Source organism: Ammospiza nelsoni, chromosome 10 (genome assembly GCF_027579445.1).
Source record: "Ammospiza nelsoni isolate bAmmNel1 chromosome 10, bAmmNel1.pri, whole genome shotgun sequence".
Taxonomy (NCBI): Eukaryota; Metazoa; Chordata; class Aves; order Passeriformes; family Passerellidae; genus Ammospiza; species Ammospiza nelsoni.
In genome coordinates this window covers 15039951-15061109 of record NC_080642.1, presented here as the reverse complement: position 1 = coordinate 15061109, position 21159 = coordinate 15039951, and the positions used below count along the sequence as shown (strand labels likewise).

General features: G+C 40.7%; 1 protein-coding gene across 8 annotated transcripts in view; it reads right to left on the bottom strand.

Moving 5' to 3' along the window:
* TRIP12 (thyroid hormone receptor interactor 12) overlaps positions 1–20561 on the bottom strand; it is a 77820-nt gene extending 57259 nt beyond the window's left edge. For 6 of the 8 annotated variants that reach the window (XM_059479353.1, XM_059479355.1, XM_059479357.1 and 3 more), the window contains exon 1: positions 20425–20561. The gene's annotated coding sequence lies outside the window, so the exon portion shown is untranslated. Of the gene's footprint in view, positions 1–11567; positions 11739–20424 lie in introns of those variants that run through there. The other 2 variants (XM_059479354.1, XM_059479360.1) reach the window with 1 other exon arrangement.
* Positions 20562–21159: the final 598 nt, after the last annotated feature.

Here is a 21159-nt window from a genome sequence, read left to right as displayed (position 1 = left end):
CAGGGTAACATGGCAAATCAGTTACAATACCTGTAAAAATGAACTGAACTCTTCCACAAGGGCCTTCTCAATCTACTTGCATCAACTCTATAACTTGTTTAGGGTGTTTGTTCGGTTTGGATTTGTTCTGTTGTTTTAGGTGGTAGTTTTGTTTTGTTCTTGGGTTTGAAGTTCCTTGCAAAAATCTTGGTAGTGCAAGAGTTTTTTCAGACTCTAGCACTCTCCTGAATATTTCAGGATATGTCTAGCACCGCTGCCTATAATCCTCCATTATAATACTTGTTACCTGCTTGGAGTTGAGCTAAGTGCACTGGTCAGCATCCTTCCTCTCTCACAGTTTAGTCCAAGAAACCTGGTCCCTTATTTAATGTTGCTGCAGCAATCTAGCTCCTCAAAATTGTACAGACTTACTTCCCTGAAGTCAGTATTAGCCAAAAGGAGGAGGGGAAGAAGGAAGAGACAGGAGGATGTTTATATACCTTGCAAGATCAGAACATTTTCTTCCAGCATGTTGCACATCTTGCCCACCAGAACCCAGAGTTCACTGTACATATCAGAAAATATTAAGCCTGAGACTTCAGATTTATATTCCTTTACTTCAATGTAGACAACATTAATTTGCATGATCAGCTGTTTCTGTGATAAATCTTGTCACTTAAGATAGAAACAACACTCTATAAATATATAAGCATACAACACATTTAAGAGCTCAGACTTCAATTGTGACTAAACTGAAGAAATCACTGCCTACGGTTTAGTAACTGCTGAATTGTTACAGATTTACATCATTTTCAACTGATCTCAGCTGCACCTCATTTTTGCTCACTGTTCACAAGGCTCTCCTCATTTACCTGCAGACATACACACCTCTTTATTTGCCTTACAAGCAAGCACTTGCAAGTGCTCAATTACTACTTCTACTTCAATAGCTGACTTAAATTAAGATGACTTTTTAGTCCAAGGAGTTGCTTTAAACTCAGTCTTCTGCAGCTGGTTTCGACACAATATTCTCCCTTCCTATACTTTCCAAATTCAAGAGTTATCCACTCATTTTCCAAGTTCCAAAAAAAAAAAAAATAAAAGCTTCAGTAAAACATTCTTCCTACATTCATTTACAGTGGAAGAGTTCTTTTTACTTCAGTTTCTCTGGAATCACTGGAGTGATTTCAATATAAAGAAAAAAAGTAAAATAAATCACTCAAGGAACAGAAGTTATTCCCTGTTCCACTGACTTTACAACCAACAGCCATCAGAAAATTAAGGCAAACTTCAGGCCTTGCTACATTAGGAAGTCAGCTTTCCCTTTCCCAGGCTTTCAAGAGATCAGCCCTTGCCTACCCTTCCAGCCAAGAGAGTGGCAGTGCTGAAGGCCACCTCGACAGAACAGCAAAAGGAGTGGCTAAGAGCTGTGAAAACAGAGCCTGAAAGGATGTAACCACTACTCAGGTTTCCAGACTGCATTTATGCACACATGTGTAATGACATAGTCTCTGTATGAAAGAGGAAGGAAGAAAAGCAAAAAAGTCAACATTTGTAATCTCTTACTGCTAACTGGCAGTTCAAATACTCATTATCTGCAACCAGAGGATTTACAAGTCCTCACAGGTGGTAAGGACACTGAAAACACTTTTGAAAAGATGCACAGCACTACTTGCTAGAGGAATGTCCAGGCTGTCAGGATTATGTGATCCAAAAGGACATCCATGCTGTGACCCCAATCAAGCAAAGCAGCACATTTACCTACTGACTTCTGGCTACTGTCCTTCTGCAAGGACTGGAAGATATGAGAAGTTTTGATTAAGAAAAGATCTAAAGACAAGTATCACATATTTCAGTGTTGGTAAGAACAGTTCTGTGACAGTGACTAAGTTGCAGAAGCTGAATAGTCTCCCCTGCTTCAAGCAGATCGATTGAATTTGAAGTCTGAGAGTGCAGAGACCTTTCATTGAACCTGATATGGGAAAAGAAAACTAAAGACTTCAGGGACCTGTAAGAAATGTAAAAACTTGTTCCATTAAGATTACAGAGAACTGACAACCACCAAAACAATGGATTGGCCTTTATGCCACAGCCTAAACATCACTAAGTCCTCCTGGGCTGTGGAAAAGTCAAAGTGAATTAGCAAATGGGGCACTATTCAAAATTACTGAGAAGTACAGGTACCACTGGCAGCCAACAATACAGCTAGCTTGTCAGCTGAAGAACCAAGAGAAACCTATGGATGGAGGAGAGGGCCACAAGTTGCCTAAAAAAACTTGTAAGCACCTGCAGAAGTTAGACAGCAGAACCTTCCCACACATCTGAATAGCTTAAAGGAACAAAAAACCTAAAGCTTGTACAGGATACAAGTGCAAGCTCAGGTATATCCGGTATGGTTGTACAACTGGTGTTCCCAGCTCATGGTATATATACAGGAATCCCGAGCTTCATTTCATTAGTGAAGAAAAAAAATCACTATATTTGTGCACTGAGAAATTACATATGGGTCTAAATCTTAACTGAACTCTTGCAAGGTGGTTGAGAGGGCTACCTAACATTAAGACAGTAAAAGTCCTTACTCCTATAGTCCTTTTTTTCTTCTGGAAAAACAGAAAATGCAGTCCAAGGAGAAAAACTAAGGAATGGAACATATATAATGGTCTCTTGAGAGCATCCCTCTTCAGTTCTGCCACATCACTGCTTTCTATCTCTCATGTTCATCAAGGACTGCAATATTACAATTTGTGTCACTCTTTGGACTGCACTTTGGTTCCAAAACAACACACGCATTATCCAATCCTCATCCAAAGGAGAAACTAGGGAAAACAAAGAATTTCTTTTTTTTTTTTCCTCTTGCTTCTCTGTAGTTTTACATTATGTATTGACAGTGTTGTCAACAGCTACTATTCCTTCTCTGCACAAGTAAAAGGGTTAACTATAAAAACCTCCTGGAACATTTACTCACTACTTCATTCAAAGAATTTGCCCTTCTACAAAAATGAAAATATTAAAGTTTTTCTCCTCCAAATAAACCCAATTTGATACTTCTCCATGTCACCTTCCATAACATGTCAGAACTAGTTCAGTGTAAGTTTTCCTCTACTATACAGTTTGACTTGGATTTATTAACAAAGGAAGAGAATGCTCTGACTCTGGAAGAGAGCCAGGACTCAAAGCTTCAAGAAAATATTTTTATGTTTACAAGACCTGTAGTTTCTCAGTCTAAATTCAGTGTCTTCTATTACCTTGGCTTTTTAACCAGCTAAACATGAAGCTCTGTTACATAATTCCATCAACTCTGCAGCAGTTAATTTTTTTGCTACTGAGATATAAAGATTATCAAAAGCATAAGAACCCAGAAACTCCTGAGTCAATCTATATAAAGAAATAGTCTGATCTGGATAGCTGAAAGCTAGCCAGAGACAGCACAGAGCTTCAGAAGCAGCCCAGAGGTATTTAAGCCATGTCAGTAACACAAAAGATTTGTTAGACCACACAGAGAACAGGCACACACAAACACAGCAAGTGTTTGCAAAATACTGAATCACATTTCCCATCTTTATGGACAGAACTTCTTCCCTTTTAGCACAGCAAAGGGAAACAAAGAGAAGTGAGGAACAAATATATTCGAAGTTTCATCTTCTGTACACTTGTGTCAGAGAGCAAAATTTTTCTGCCAAATCAGTCCCACAGCAAGAACTTGATTTCACCTCTACAGGACCTTTAAAACCAACATTACATACTGAGGAAGTCTACACTATGAGAGCCTCAGGACGCAATTCTGCTACCAAGTGTTAATAGAAATGTAGCTTCAACTTGTAATAAAAATGAATAGTTCTTTCCCTTTTTGAAACCAAACAAAAGCAGCTCTCTCCAACAGAAAAGAATACATTTTCCAACAGCCAAATTCTGACCATAACCATGCTGTTTGAATGTAAAGTGAACTGATGTGAATTCTTTGTTTCTTCCAGGCTTTTAACTAAAAACACCATAAACAATAAAAGTACAATCTAACCTGATCTTCATTTTCAGACTCTAGAAACCCTTGTTTAGCTGTGTCACCATCAGAACAGTGGTTTAAGCTTTCACTAACAGCACAACAAAAAACATTAAAAAAATCAAAACAAACACAAAACCACACTGTCTGGCAAGAATGAAGAAGACTCCACTCAGAAGACAGGAATTCACTGGAATGAGGAGCTTTACCTTCTGTGAGACAACACGAATCAAAGCACAGAAACCTTCATGAAGTACAGATCAGTGACACTGCCAGAAAAAAAGCCAAGCTAGAAGCAGGTGGTCAAGCTAAGACCAAGTAAAAGAAGTGTGGCAAAGTTGGGAAAAGGGGTATTTATTACCAGATAAAAAGAAAAAAATATCTGTTCTATACAAATTTCAATTTAGTAGCTTATTTCAGTACTTTTTTGCAAGTGAACCAAAAAGTACTCAAAACCATCACCACCAATGCTTAATACCCAGCTGCCTTTGAGCTGCATAGCTGCATTTACTCACAACACTGAGTCTGAATGCAGAACCTACTGTTCAAACACCAAGCCTATTCCCTATTCTAATGCCACAGACCAGATGGTGCCTCATTTGCAGTTTGCCATTCACCTGCATCTGGCACACACAGCCCTGAAGCAAAACCAAGTGCAAGAGCACAAGACAAATACTGATATAGTGCACAGCCACGTCTTACCTGCAGAGCCTGCTAGACAATACCTGCCCAAGTTCCAGCATGGAAGGTTTTCTGAGACCTGCCAAATTCCTCATCAACTTTTGCCAAGCTGTCTTAAATTATTGAGAGACCCAGTGAGCTCAGTGACTAGTAAAACATGGTTTGGTCACCCAAAGTCTAAATTAACACAGGATGATCTCTGCAATCTCCTAAACAATTAGAAGGGTACAGCCAAAAACAAACAAACAAATACAACAACAAAAATCCAAGAGCTTTAATCAGCCACTAGACTGAAGAAATTCAGAGACTAGATGTCACAGAAATTACTGCTGGAAAAAGAAACACAAAAATCAGCAGACTTGTAGATGTGGATTAGAAAAGTTCCACGGATGAGCTCAGGACCACAGGTCTAAGTGTATTATAAAAACAGGCAAAGAAGCAGGAAACTGGATCTTCATTTTCATAACACTCTGCTTCAGCTCTAAACCAGCCTACAAATCTGTTCGGTAATAGCAGCATGCCTTAAAGAGGAAAACTACAAACCTAAAAACAAAAATTTCAAGAAATTATTTATGCTTCCAAGGCCAGGTAGAAGGTACTCATCTGACTTCTACTCACCTACAACAGGTCCTCAGATTTTTGCATCTTCAAAATATAACTTAGACAAGTTTGGGAGAAATCAGGAGGATTTCAGGAGTTTTAGTGGTGCTTTTCTAATCACTGATGTCCAGCACTGATTCAGACTAATGCCTGTTGAGGCTTCCTTTCCCACACTGGCTCAAGCAGGTTATGTTGTTCCCCCGAACAGAGCCCTCATCCAAATGCTACACAGAAAAGGTAATAGGCCTAATGCATAGCAAGAGCCCTACGCCACATGACACAATCTGGGAAATGGTTTAATTGCAGTCATTGAGGAAGAAATCCAATTAAAACAGGTTAAGTTTCCGGCTTCCTCAGCACTGGATCTGCATATGGATCTTTTGCTATCACAAGAACACTGTAACAACAAACAAAGGGATTAAAACACATTTAAATTTTCTTAACTGGGCAATGCTCAAACCAGCAGCTTCTTGGAATTGTGTGCCAGAGACATATTCTGTCAACCATGGAAAAACTTCTACATTTACATTTTATCTTAGAGTGATGTAATTAGGAGCAAGCTCCAATACACATACCACATTACTGACACAGGCACAATTAAAGACATTTACCTTGTATGAAATCATGAAGTAAACTGCCTACCAAATATCTGTATAAACAGAAGAAGTTCTGTGTAAAGCTGAGCAAAACAAAGTCACAGCCCAAGAAACACTTGTTAACACTAGGGATTAAGCTGTCTTTAAACTGATCCTATGAATTGTAAGATCATGACTTTACAGTGCTCAGAGCTATTCTTTCATGTTAAATACAGGGAACAATATACATCCCACAACACTATTTAAGGAAGGTTCACTCTTTTACAGTCATGGAAAAAGTTGTCAGAAGCCAGAGCTTTATGAAGGAGAGTAACAACTTTACAGCACACTTTTTTGATAAGTGTCTACTCCACTCTGCACATTCACACCTTCTCAGTGCTCCACAAATAAAACAAGAGATTGTTGTGGTAACACAGCACTGTACATGATGCTGACCTTGAGCAAAACTAAATATTAGAGCTCCCTGAAGTGCTTTTAGCAGGATGCTAGATTTAGTCTTAGTTTTAAGCTAGACAAGAATTCAACATCACCAAATACACACAAAAAAATCTGCTACAAATTCCTCTCCTCCTTCCCTTATGCGTAAGTACCAATAAAGACATTTTTCTGCTTTACCTCACCAATGATTTTTACTTCATCTTTCCCAGGCTACCCACGCACTTTCCTTGAACAAGAACAACTGTAACTATGCCCATATGTTACAGCTCACAAGACTAAGAAATTAACACTAATGAGGCGTTTTTCCTAGGGTCCTAGCATGGCCAGGTTTGTCAAAGTCTGAATTTCCTGTCAATAGTCAATCACTTCAGGGCTGGAAGAAAGGCTCCTTACTTTCTGACAACAAAATGTTCCAACAGGTACTGCCTAAATCTGTTCAAAGCCTTTTGTTACCTTCTGATGAATACTGCACACATAACAGAAGAACACAGTCTCTTCACCACCCTGAGACACTCATAAAAGAGCAAGCAGAGCTGTAAGCTTTCTATAGCTTGATCAAAATTATTTCAGAAGATATTACAATAGCTGGTTTGATAAGTCTTTGCTCTTGCAATTTGCTCTGTGACCTAATCAGAATACTCAAAGAGTTGTATTCTATACTGGTGACCTTTCATCCAACACTAATGATTAACTATGCTTTATGAGCAAACCTACAACCTACTGCCCTGCAAAACAACACATTACTTTTGGCTTGTCCAGGACTGAAAAAGAATAGGGCGAGGAAGAGAGGAAAAGACGACAATGTTTCTCCTAAGTGCTTTGTGTATCCATCAATGACATAAGCAAAGCAATGCATCCATCTTGCTTCACTCCTAAAAAAACATTTTTGAAAGCATGAAAATAGCTCCATACTGGTAATATGACACAGAATTGGAGGCAAAGTTCACTCAACTCCCATGCAAGATCTCTTGTGTTTCTGGTTTGTTTTCATAGTTTGGGTTTTTTTTCTTCAAAGAATACCCATAAGACACTCCAAAACTACTTCACATCATCCTCTTTCCTCTCATCCTCTTATAAGCCATTTAATAAAAAGCACTAGTAAGGAAGACAAACAGGTATTTAACTGGAGAGGGCAGCTTCATCATGGTGCAAGATAAAATAACTCTTCACAACACTTTCATAAAAAACATCCAGGGAATGGAGTGGCTTCAGGGAAAGATAAAAGAAAGAATATGAAGCAGACAGGCTTGTAAAGAAAGACTGAAAATATCTGGAAGCAAGCCAGTTTCTTCCTTCCCCTCTGCACAATATCCTACATATGACAGGTAAAATGTACTAGTAATCCTAATATCTTTAGCATCTCCATTTCCCAATGTAAAGTCTTGGAAATACATCTTTTCTCCCATCAACTACTGGGATGAGGTGCTAAGGAGAGCACCTCAACCCCTATTAGCTACCAAAGATGCCAAATTATTGCACTGACTTTGGGTCTTTATTCTATGCTTTTCAAAATTTATCTTATGTTTACTTTGTATTTAAAGGCTTCCCTGACAGACCAGTTTTGGGACATAAACATCATGTACTGCTATTTGGAAACAGCCTGATCTGTCCAACACAAACTTCTTCCACATAATTGAAAGCTGATGAAAATACAGCTCTCCAAACATGCAGTTATCTATGAAAAACTAATTGAAACTATTTCCTATTAAACATCTATTTTGGTAAAAACTGGAGGATTATAAAGCATCTAACATTCAATTTTCACAACAGAATTCTAGAGTCATTTTTTCTTATATCAAGGGCAGAATATACCACTAGCATATTACTAACATGGTATTGTTCATTATATTAAACAGTTACATGATAAGAGCCTGAAAGTTTCAGAAGTGCTTTTTCATTTTCAAGGAAAATATTTCAGATGGGGCATCACAGTCTGTGTTTTATAATGGATACTTTTTAAATTCAAATGACATCATAAATATTCTGTACATATGCAAGTACAACAGACGTTCTGAGCCAAACACCTACTTATTTTTTGGGGTTTTTCGTAACTCCATTAATTCTAAGCTTAGTGATGATTACACTTCCTTATACTCTTCATACAATATTTAACTCTAGTACTACTGAAGTTACAGCACAGACTAAGGAGACAAAACAAACAGACCAGACTTGAGGGCAGTAGAGCTGTGAGTCTGCACTATGCAGTTGCTCAGCTGAGCTCCATTGTATCTCTCAAAGCATAGCAAGTACTGATGGAAGGTAAGAATCCCAACTACATTTCTTGGAAGACATCCTAGTGAGTATGGTCACCCAGATAAAACAGGAAGTCAAGTTACTTGCTCTAATCCAAACCTACATGGAAGGCTTGTGTACTATACAGAAGGTAATTTCCAACTATTACATGTATTTATCCAAAGTTCCACACACTTCACAGGGTATGGGGAGATAGAGTACAATCATAAGCTTCACTATTATGCCAGTGCAGATCATTTTCATGTTAAAATTCAGCACATGAAACTTAGGGAGTTGGTCAAAAATATAGATTGCATCTGTACAAGCTGACAGGGACAACTTAAAACCTGACGTTTTGATCTATCACCATTGTCACAAGTTAAACTTTTCAAATTCTGACGAAGCAACTTGAAATTACATCAGCTTCTCCTCCACTCTCCCACCACAAACGCTACTCCAGTCTACTGAAGTACAAAGAACAAAACAGTTTAAATGATAGCCAGTCACAAATTTGTATTTTCAAGTTACTCCCACTTCAAAGCTGGGCCACCAACCTTTCCAACAATAGAGCAAACACACCCCAAGAATAAATGCATTTCTAATTTGTTGTCATAACCTGGAATACTATTAAGTAGTAATAAACTACCTTGCTTTTGGATGCATCTAAGCTAAACTTAGACATTTAAATCACTATATTCTGCCATAGGTTGGGCTGCTGCTTCTAGCTGCCACTTGCACTAGTCTGGGCTTGCACTAGTCACATCCTGCATTTGATGCTGTCAACAGAAAGCCCAACTCCTTAGCAAGTAGGCTTTTTTACCAGGCAGATCATCTACATAAAGCAAGGATGGGGGTTCACAAGCCCCAGCTCAGCAATGTCTCACAGGGTTAGGTGAAAACTGGAGGAGATACAGTAGCTTGCATCTCCTCTACTTGTCACACTCAGTGATCTCTGAGCAGCATTCCTGAATCCATGGGTACAAAACTGAGTTTTTGAATTCCTTGACTCAGTTACTCAAGGCTCAGGCATGGCAGGTTAACATCTTTAGAATGCCTGAAAACTATCTCTCCTGGTAGATGTAACATTTATGACAACACAGCTAAAATCAGTGGTACGAAAACTGAACACTTGTACATCCTTCTGCACTTCAATTTTTCTCCTCAAGTTAGCCTTTAGCTGGCAACTAGGTATTTTACACAAAAATCAGGTGTTTAAAGTCATCTAGCCTAAAGCAATACAAAAAATACAGTAAGGAAGAATTGTCTCTCTGCTTCTAAAGAGACACCCTCAGTGCTGACTGTACTTCCAGAATAGGCCTTCTCCTTTGCTGAGAGACAAAGTCTATTTTTTTCAAGTACTTTACACAGGACAGCCTGTGTACCTTCGCTTCCCTATGTCAGTAGTGCTGTGACATTGTATTTGTTTACTCCAGGAATTTATGTAGATAGACATTCTCATTGAACCAAAGTTTCAAAGTTTAGCAAAATGTACTCTCTGATGAGGGCCACAGTTTCCACCTGGTAGGCTTCAAAGCTGTGTTACAGCAAACACACTCAAGTAAGAATATTCTACCATTCAGATGTAGCTGGACTTAAAATATTCACAGTTACTCTGAACACACATTCAAGGCCAAGGTTTTGAAAAACAACTAGAAAACAGTGTCTCTGTAGGCTGTGGGTGCTTAAACTTAACATTTGAAGGCAGGCAATAATGTTCAAATTGTAACGGTATTAAATCTTGAAATCATACTTCAATAATGACAGGACATCAGCAGATTCCAGAAGCAAAAGATTTCGGTTTTTGACAGCAGAACTCTGGACACTTGTTTCTGTTTCCTGGCTCACAGAAGAGAGGTCATTCATATTTTATTTCTGTTTTGTTAAACCCAAGACTATTTAAATTGCTTTTAAGTAGCATCCAAACAGATTGCATCATTGCACAAATTTAACAGAAAGTGTTTGTAATGATAGAAGACTATTACCCATAGAAGAAAACTATTAACTAAGATGAAAGCTTGGTTATTATTATTGCCTTGCTTATTTACAAATAACTACACAGGTGATATGGTTATCTAAACACAGAGCTCTTCCCTTAAAACTTCCCTTTTTCCAAAATTATCAAAACTTGCAAGTCCCCTTTTCTCTCCTCTGTCCCTCTCCCAAAATAGTAAGGATATATGCAAATATGGAACAGTAAATGATTTTAAAGAGATACTTGCAATGCTATGAAGTACAATATTACCACTCAATATGGAGATGCTGTACTTCAGTACTGAACCCAAAAAGCATTTTCTGTAAGCCAAACCCCATCAGCATGTTCCAGTTCCTTCCATAGTGACGCAGCAGGGGAATGGGAGAGGAGGTGTGGAAGAGGAACCAATGCTTAGGTGTATGCACCATTACTGAGAAACTGAGAATTCTCAGTGCTTATCTGAAATACTCTACCCCATCACAGTGGGCCTTTGTCAAGAGACATGAATTCCAGCTGAAAACCAGAAGGGTGATCTTAAAGAAGTTAACTAATAAAACCTGTACTATTTAGCCTGGCAACAAGGCTGTACATACTTTCAGTAAGTGCCAATACTAAAACATCAACAGAAGAAAATGAAGAGAGCAATAGTATTGACACAGTTAGCAGGCAGTTAAGAGAAACTTTCAGGCTGGAAACTAGATGATCCTAAATTTTGAGACATGACATGCTGAAAGAATATCCCAGGAGGACTAAAGAATTAAAAAGGCAAGTATGACATTGTGCTTACAGACAACTAACAAGTTCTGTTGTCCTACTATGCCCACCAGAGAGGAGATGCTCATGCTGCTCAGCTACAAAAATCTCTTTCAAGGCTCAGTTCCTACAAAAAGCTAGTCCCCCCTTTGGGCCTTTTGGCTAAGGAAGTAACTAAAACACCATTCTTGCTATAGTAACAGACATCCTCTTTCTCAGAACGTGTAAGAAGTTAGAGAAGACACTGCAAAGAAAGCAAAACCTCTATTATCTACAATTTGAGAAGCTTTTCCTGTCTTTCTTGTCCCATGGTACCTACCACTGAAGCTCTGTTATGACTGAAGAGAGGAAACTTGTCCCCACACCTTCTCCTGGGAAAGAGGAGGGGAGGCAGAAGACAGTCCTCCACAAAGCAAGTTATTGAAGTAAGCAGCAAGTTCTAGGATTTAAAAATAAAAAACCACAAACCATATACCACCCTTTTGGATAGGGTTAGTCTGTGCAGAGGTTGTTTACCCAGCTTGATCCTTCTACTGCTGTGTCACTCTGTGCCCATATGTTCATGTTTGATATCTGCCACATGGAAGGGGGGGGGGGGGGGGGGGAAGCAGGGGGGAGGAAACTTGCCAAAGTTAATATATTCCAAAAACCAAACCAGTTATTCCATTTGTGGAAAGAGCTCCATGTAGAACCAGCAGACAAAAAACACAGGAATCCTATGAAAGTGCTGAGAAATTTTGTAACTGAGTTGCTAACATTCAACTCGAATGATGTTTGAGTGGGTTACACAACAGAGAAAGTCAAAATACTAACTGAATTCTGCTGTTAGATCAATTGGCACTATCACCTGTTATCTGGTTTTGATTTGCCATCTTACTGAGCTGACTTTCCAAGTAGCCTGACATCATCTTGGTGAAGGAAAACAGTATTGCAAATCTGTGAGCCTAAGAAAGAAACCATTTCTTAGCTGAAGGGGAACAGCTTTTAAATTAAAACACTACACAATTCGGTAATGCAGAGCGATCTACATGGCTTACTTGTGATAAAAGTTTTCAAGATACTCCAACACCACTAAAATAGGTTAAAAATTATTTCAATTAAAATTAATTAATTAAAATAATAGTACAGATGAGTCCTAATAGGGTTGCAAGATAGATGTGAAACCAACAAACAGATGCGACAAACAGAAGCAACACTAGTTTAGCATAGGCAGACTGCAGAGAACAGGTTGAGGGAGTGTTCCTGATAACACTACAGGTACTACCAGCAAGAATCACAGTTTGCATTCAAGTGTGAGATCTCAATCTGATATAAACCCAAGACTTCATCTGAATAAAATAATGAATGAAGAATTTTTGAAAAACAGATGATACAATTTTTATCCATTAGTTGTTACTTAATAGGAATCTACTTTATTTAAACTACAAGAAGAGTTTTAACAGCTTTTGGCTAAGTCTGTAACAGAGGAAAAGCAGGGAATACGCTTTACTCCAGGCAATCTCTGAAGTCATGAAGCATAGCAACAAGTATGGTCACTGCGTTGTAGTTTGAAAGTGATAGATTGAGATTACTTGGCCTATCACTGCAGCAGAGTCTCAAAGGCAACTTCACATTTAGTTAAAGTGTAGTCCCAAAAATTAACTCATCACTACTTTCCTATTTACCCCCAGTTTTTAAAGTTCTCAGGTTCTAGCTTAATTGAGCTCTTCTCCATAAAGCACAATAAAATTGGAATTGTCAGTGCTCATTCTGCTCCAACTCTGGTTTGAGTTGGATAATACATCAAGAACCTCTAAATTCTTAAAAAAAAAGTATGGTCATAGTGCTCAAATGTCAACATTAACCAAAGGCATTAAAGTGGTACCATTCCTTCACATGCTAAATTTCATCTTTCCTCGTCACAGCTAATCTGAAGAGAGCTCCCTCTCTACCCGCTCCATGCAGCATTTAAATGTGCAGACTGAGGTGTGCAATGGCATTTCCCTTAACATGCTTCTTCCAATTCTAGTGACAAAGTGCTGGTGAAAGTTCTGAGGGGCTGTCCAGAGTCAGGTATCCAGCAAGGCTATGTTCATTTGCAAGTCTACAAATACACAGCAGAACTGTAGCATCTTAAGAACTGCCATGGAAGAAATTTGACAAACACATATTTCCTATCTTACTTTTGGCAAAGGAATGTATCTGTTCTTCTGCCAAACTTCTTGTAACTGAGTAAGGGAGTGAAACTAACTTCTTAATCCACCATCTTAAGGTATAATTCAATTTTTAATTTTTATTACCAGCCTTTTATTGTAGACTATTATCTGCTAAATATAAAGGCAGAATATCACCAAAGTTAAGATATGGCAACATCCATTATTATATGAACTTGAAAAACACTAGAATAGACTGCAGCAGATCTTTAAAGTACAAGCTGCAACACTTGAATTTGTGACTTAAAGTTTGCCAAAGTTATGCAGCTTCCATCCCCTTCATTAAATGAGATTCAGCTGAAATTGTGTTTTCTCCAGCTGTTTAACTTAAAGATCTCATATGTACCTACCTAGCTATGCAGCTGCTTCACAGGTGCCATTCACTCAGGCTTATTGACACAGCTTATGACTGTCCTTGTTCAGCTGAGCAATTTCCTACCTTCCCCTCACCCCTGTGCAATGGACCTGAAACAACTGCAATGCTCAAGACAAGTGAAGTTTTAAGGAGAAATTACAGTTTGCAGTCAGTCAGTTGATTACAAAAAGTGTATCCCCAAAATAAAGAGGAAGAAAACACTCACTCTCTAAGGAAGACAGAGTTCCAAGTTTAAATTCAGCATACAGCCTATTAACATGCCCCTCAGTTACTTTCTTCATTTGTCCTCTTTAAATGCACAGCCACATCTCACCTGTGATCAGAAGATTCAGTTACACTGCACACACCTTCCAGGACAGGACACTCCCTACACTGAATAAGCTAATTACATAAGGGATTTGACATTAGAAGACACAGAACATTATTAACTTGGATAAGATGCCATCCTCTAGCCCTGACATTAACCACATCTTACAATATTACCTTGTCCAAAAACACTCACCTACCACATATTCCACAAAGGCATACATAATGTAAAAAGAGTTTCTCCTCACTAACTGCAGGAGTTAAAGTAAGCAACTAATCATTATGCCAGTATCAAGGACATGTAATTCAAGTCCCTTGATGAGTGGGTGGGATGCAGGTGTGTGTTTTTCCTTTTCTTTAGGGTTGGAGGGAAGGGGGAGGAGGGCAGCCATGGGGGATATTGGAGTCCTCCCTGACTAGTGTTACTATGCATTGTTTCCATCTTTTCTTTTTTGGTGCCTCAACGCATTTATGTTGCTCCTGATCCTACAAAAACTCAATGTTTGCAACTCAGAAGATACTATACAAGAGTCTATTTATTTACATGTTTATTTACCTGTACTTTTACATCTAAGCAGTCTTGGACTAGAGCAGAGGTACAGACCAGACTTCAAATGCATAAAAGCCCAGGTACAGCAAGATCCTTTCTCCTGCCCAGAGGTGCTAAGATAAACTATCACAAGCTCCAAATAAGACAAGTAAGACAGAGAAGGAGAAAAATGAGGGAGAACAGAACAGCATACATGCTTTCTAAAAGAAAACACAGCTAAATCTACACCTAGTTACCTTGGGGCATGAGTTTGTCACAGACCTATTTTTCCTAATAGTTTTACTATTAAAAGCTACACCTGAAAATCAAGGTAAAAAATTAGTTACTGCTCTGCATTAACAAAAATTGGTATTAACCATGCTTCAAAAGCCAGCCACAAAACTGACAGAGGTGCACACTATCAGTATTAAGTCTAATGCCCATCTCAGGGCTTGACAGCCTTCTGAAAGTTTAACACTTTTGTTCCCAAAAAAACACATATACCTCAGAAAACAAAGAACACATTTGTATTCTTTTATTTCCAGCTTTACAAAAGTCTAGTCTTTGCCCTTCTTTACATTAAGTTTACTTATTTAGACTTCATGAAACACAACACAAGTTGTCAGCAACAAGTTCCTCTGAAAGCAGAATAAAAGTGAAATATACTTTGCCTTTCAGATCTTAAAAAAAAGCCATCTTATTTGAAAAGTACCAGGGACCTCAGCTTCCAATTTGAAACACCAAATTGCTCCCTACAACTCAAGGTTCACATTCCAGAAGATGACTCAGACCCTTTCATACCTTTCAGGAAGGTCAGATCTTTGCAGTTCAGCATGTGCATTTTCTTGTGGACACTGTCAAATCAAATCATATAGAAAACACTCAAGAAAATGGGATTTTTTCCCCCTCCAGTCCATAAGCCAGCATAGTATTACTACACACTGATAGAATCATTCCAGTTTCTTCTCCAAAAATACTTTTGTATGTTTGTAAGGTTTGGGGTTTTTTCTCCTTTCTTACCACTGAAGAAAACAGACCTCCTTTTAGCAGGCTGTAATCAATGAAAAACTACTCAAGGGTATAAGAAGTCAAATGTGAGAAGGGCCAAGTAACATCCTGAGGTTTCCAAAGAGGCTTGTATGAGTCCTTACAAGAGAGGCTTTTCTGCAGCAACTGAGGGCAACCATGGCTTGAACATCATTGCTAATGTTTTTCATGTGTATTGAAGTCCAATATTAAACTATCAGGATTAACCTTTTTGATAATACACCTAAGTTCTAAGTTTTCCATTTCTCCTATATGAAAACAATATTTCCATTTTTCCTTACAGAGTTGACCATCTACTGCTCCCAGGGCAGTTTGCTGCCATATTTGTACCAAGTACCTTCATGAATGAATTTAGACCAGCAACAGTCAGTACCTTGCAAGACAAGCATCATAACAGACAAGGAGGGTAAAGAGATTGGTTCTGTGTGCTTGAACCCTGACTGCCAGACAGAACTGAAGGAGAACGTGCATATTTACACAGTTGGACTCTACCAACTTGATGGCAGGATGAGGAGAACAATTGCTCCTCAAACTGATCTTCATACAAAAGCAACCATTGCTGGTATCTGAAAGCAGGCAGAAGCCAGCTGACTTAGCCCTGTCCTCCACAGACACTGTACATTTGATAGGTAGCTAAAATTTCTCCGTTTGCAGAAGAAAACTTTAAAACATGAATTCAGCAACTGTTTTGTTAAAAAAAGCAATCCTGAGGCAAGTGGCTACATACAAGCATTTTTGTCATTATTGCTCACCACTGAGAACTCTGAAACTAGTTGTGCTCCTTGAGAAGCACTTTATTTCATATAAACTGAAAAAAAACTACATGAGCAGGAAAAAAAAAAAAGTTAATATGACTTTGCTTTGCAGTTACCAACTTCATGTCCCAAGTTAAAACTGATCTATGGAAACCCCCAGCAATAAATTGCTTCATATACTACCATTAATCTGTTGTGATACCATGTAGTAATTAAAATACTAACAGCACATTTAAAATATTACTTTTTCAGAAAACTAAGCATACTCACCCAAAGCTAATATATTACTATATTAAAAAAAAAAAATCCACTGTGGTACCACCTTCAGAGTCACTACTGAATGGGGCAGTGATACCTTGATGAAAAGAGTATAACAGAGTCAACCAAGTGCTTTATAGGCAGTGTTACTAATTTGACAGGTGATGAACAGGACACTGATCATCCAACAGGCCAACGGGAGATCCCAGAAACACCCTGGGTTAAGTTTTTGCCAAAGCTCTAGTTCACCATGTTGTACAACTTTAGTATTTGATTATTGATTTTTGTCACAAAAATTTAGTCTCAGTGTGACAAAGACAGATCCATGACCAAAAGTGTTCTACATGATGCTAACCAAATAGTTTGTTAGAAAACATAGCATGGCCTATAACTACAAGATTAACACAGATAGCTGTGAGATTCATTTAGCTGCAAATCAGGTACAAACACATAGTTTACTTACTAACTTTCCTACTTCAGCTTCATCACTTAGAAACAAAAGGAATTTAGTCAGGGTATGCTTCTGGACTGGTGCAGGTAAGTAACTGTGTAAGGATCCACATGGAAATTGATCATGTCTCCACTGGTGGCATTAAAGACAAATGCATCTTATTTTTGCTAAGCTGCTGCAGAAAGAATAGTGTTGTTGTCACCTATGGCTTTAGGCCTCAAATTTAGGAATTACTTTATAAGACAAAGTTTTCATTACAGGCTTTTTTTCTGTAATATTTACACTCTGGGTTTGAAGACAGTCAAAGTACAATACAAAAAGGAAAACTAAAAAAACAAAAAACAAAAACAAAAAAAAAAAAAAAAAAAAAAAAAAAAAAAAACAAAAAAAAAAAAAACAAAACCCCCCTCCCCCCCCCCCCCCCCCAAAAAAACCAACAAACCAACCACACAAAAACTTGTGCATGATTCCTGATTAGGAATGACAACTTTGATTATTCATTTACTGGGAAGATGCAGAATATTTCCCCTAATGGTCACTTTGACCTGAAAAACTTTTGCAAGACATGAAAAGACTCCATTTTCATAAGCTCTTACTCAACAGGTTGGCACTCCTACTGAAGTAGATCTGCTATATTAATATATTAATAAGCAGTAATGTCACACTGTGGATGACCTACAATCTTTCTACTAACAGCTAAGACATGTTTAGGTTCCTACCTAGGCAACCATCTGGAGACTGAAGTCTTAAAGGTTGTTAGCTCAAGTTTACTACTCATTTTTCTCAGAAAAACCCTAAGAAGGGAAAAAAAAAATCTGATTACCTCTATTTCTAACACAACAATAAGACACACCAAACAATAAAACTTAAAAACACCTTTGCATTTAAGATCAAAAGAACTGAGCTGCTCACAATCAGCTGCATTTTAAAAATACAGAAACTACTACAAGTTACAAACATGTATATTGCCAAAAACTTTAGGCATAATTTTCAGAATTTATTCACCAGACCACTGTTTTAAATTTCTTAGTTCAAATACAACATATTTTGTTAAAATATCAGCTGCAAAAACTGAAATACAAGCATTTTCATAAATACATTTAACTCCTGTTGATATTTATTAAGTAGGCTACCAAAAATATAGTTATTTTTCCAGCACCTTCGTGTCTATTACATATATTTTTGCATACATAAAATACGACTTGCTTAAAAACTTATAGCTTAACAAAAATCTTAATAAATCTCAGAAACCTCAGAAATCAAATACCAAAAAAAATTAAAAAAAAAAAATTTAAATTAAAAAAAACCCAACCCAAAGCAGAACCCCAACTCTGTACAATTAGAACTCTAGTTCTGAGAGTGAAGAGGGAGAACTGAAGAGACTACACCAGAGATAAACAGAAATAATCACAGGAATGCTTGCTAGCTTTTGAAGTCTTATAAAAGTATATCTTACAAAACTATTTTTCACAAGAAAATCTTGAAAAATTTATTTAAGTGCTCAGAATTCCTCTTCTTTCTCATTATGATAGATGTACTTGAAATTTATCAGCTGGTTACTACTCAGTTCCTCTTTATGGCAGCCTTTAAAGCACCAGGAAACTCAAAATTCGTATTACACAAAACAAAGCAGTGGAAGTTGGTCCGAGTTAAGTTTTGCATTACACTGTTAAAAGCTCTGAATCAGTATTATTTCTGCTGAACGAGGCAGGAAGAAAAAAAAAAAAAAAAAAAAAAAAAAAAAAAAACCTGAACTCTTTTTAGAGGAAAAAAATAATTTAAAACAAAAATTATTACTGGATTGCTACACATAACAAAAACACTCCCAAAACAAACTACACACTCTCTGAAAGCGTTCCTAAGTTCTATGCCAGACTTACAGAATAAATTTAGGCCAGTACCAAGCACTCATTTCTTCCCCGTGTGTAAATGCGACACAATCAGGCCTCACATGCAGGCCTCTCTCTCCAACACAGGCAGGACCTTTGTTCGATACGTCGATGTTTTTCCCCCAAAGCCCTTGACATAACTTTCCATTCTTTCCCCTATTATTTTCCGGTTCCCCGTCTAGACTTTGGGACTGCCGAGCCGAGCAAACCCCCGCCTGCCGGAGAGCCCGAGCACTCGGAAGGGGGAAGGGGGAACAATAAAAAAGTTGGACACAGGAAGACAGGCCTGCAGCTCTGCCGAGAGCCCGGCCTGGGTTCCTTCCCTTGCCCGGATCCCCGGGGCAGCAGGCGGGAGCCCCAGCGCCAGCAGCCCCCTCGAACTTGTGCCACGACCCAGCCCCCCGGGAGAAGGGAAGGAGGAAGAGCCAGGCAGGAAAGGCAGAACCCAGCGTTTGATCAGCCTCCAAGTACGACGCATTATGCAAGCAAACGCAAGGACCAGGCAACTTGCTTCTTGACTGAAAACAAGAAAAACATCAGCTCGAAAACATTTAGCTGCGAAAATAATCCCTTTCGTGGGCAGCCAGCTTTGTGACTCCGACCCCACGGGCGCCTCCGTTTTCTGCCCACCTTCTTCCTCCCCCCAAAAAAGCTTGTGAAATATGGACGTCGGCCGATTGTTTAGCATTTTTACCGAGCTGGGCAGGAGGGAAAGAAAAAGAAAATGCTATTTTTTTCCTTTAAGATATTCCCTAGCTTCTTTAGAAGGGAACAAAAAATAAAAGGGGGGTGGGAAAGAAAGGACCACTAAGGAAAAGGGGGCCAAGGGAAGTGGGGGAGGGAAGACAGGGAAGGGCATCGAAATCGGCACGGCAGTGTCAACACTGACACTACCCTTTTGTATCAGCAGCCACATAGGGCCCGCCGAGGGGCGGCCGCGCTGCCGCCCCCCTCCCCGCCAGGCGGCCCGGGAGAGGCCAGGGGGCCCCCGGCACCCCTGCCCGGGGTGGGGGCGCGAGGGATATCCCTGCAGCGGGCTCAGGGACTGCCTGGCCATTTTGTCAGCTCCGTTTCCACCCCTTCCTTGCACGGCGAGGGCCCCATTCCACTCCTCCGGGCCGCCCCATACACTCACCAGCACGGCGCCGCGTCGTTCCCGGCTCCCATTCGCCCCCCCACCCCCATCCGCAACAATGCTCCGGGATGGCGCCGCTCCCCTCCCCCTGCCCCGGGCCGCCAGGAAGGGCAGCTCGGCTAATGCCAGGATGACACAACAGGCCCGGCCCGGAGTCGCCGAGGGGCCCAGCGAGCGCCCCGCCGCCCCGCGCCCGCCTCCCCGGCGCCCCCCGACCGAGCGGAGGGGCCCCGGGTACCTAGTTTGTCCCGGTGCGGCCTCCGCAGACGCTCCGTGCCTCCCTCCTCCCGGCAGCAGCCGCCTCGCTTCCCTTCAATTATCAGCTGAAGCCGCAGCACCGAGCGACGCCTCGTCCGCCGCCTCCGCCGCCGAACCCCTTCCAGCGGCGCGAGGGGGAGGCCGCGGGACTACTTTCTCCTGGCGCCGGGGCCCCGCCGGGGCCCGCGCGCGCCCCGGGCCGGCGGGCGGCCCCTGCCCCGGCTGCCGCCCCCCGCGCAGCCCCCGCCGCGGCCCGCAGCGCGGCCCGCTCGCTGCGCTCGCCGGAGCCGCTGGCGGCGGTCGGTATCCCTCCGCCGGGGTCGTCACCTCGGGTCCGCGGGAATGTCCCCCCTCGGGGCGGCCAGGGGGCGGCCGGGGCGCGGGTCGCTGGTGGCACCGGCGGCGGGGGTCAGACCCTGCCCGGCACCGCGGGGCCGCCGCGGCTGCTCCTTTAAGAGGGGGCCGGGCTAGCGGTGACCCCGCGCGATGTCCGCCCCTTCCTGGTTGCCATGGAGACCGCCCGCCGGCGTCCCAAAATGGCGGCGGCGGAGCCGCGCGGGGCCGCCGCTCTCTCCGCCGCCTTGGAAGGAAAGAAGGCAGGCAAACCGGCAGCCTGAGGCGGCACCGGCTTTAGCCAGGGCTTGTCTTCCGGGAAGGAGCCCCTCCGTGCCGCTGCAGGACGAGGGGTCCCGTTAACGCCGCCAGGAAGCGACCC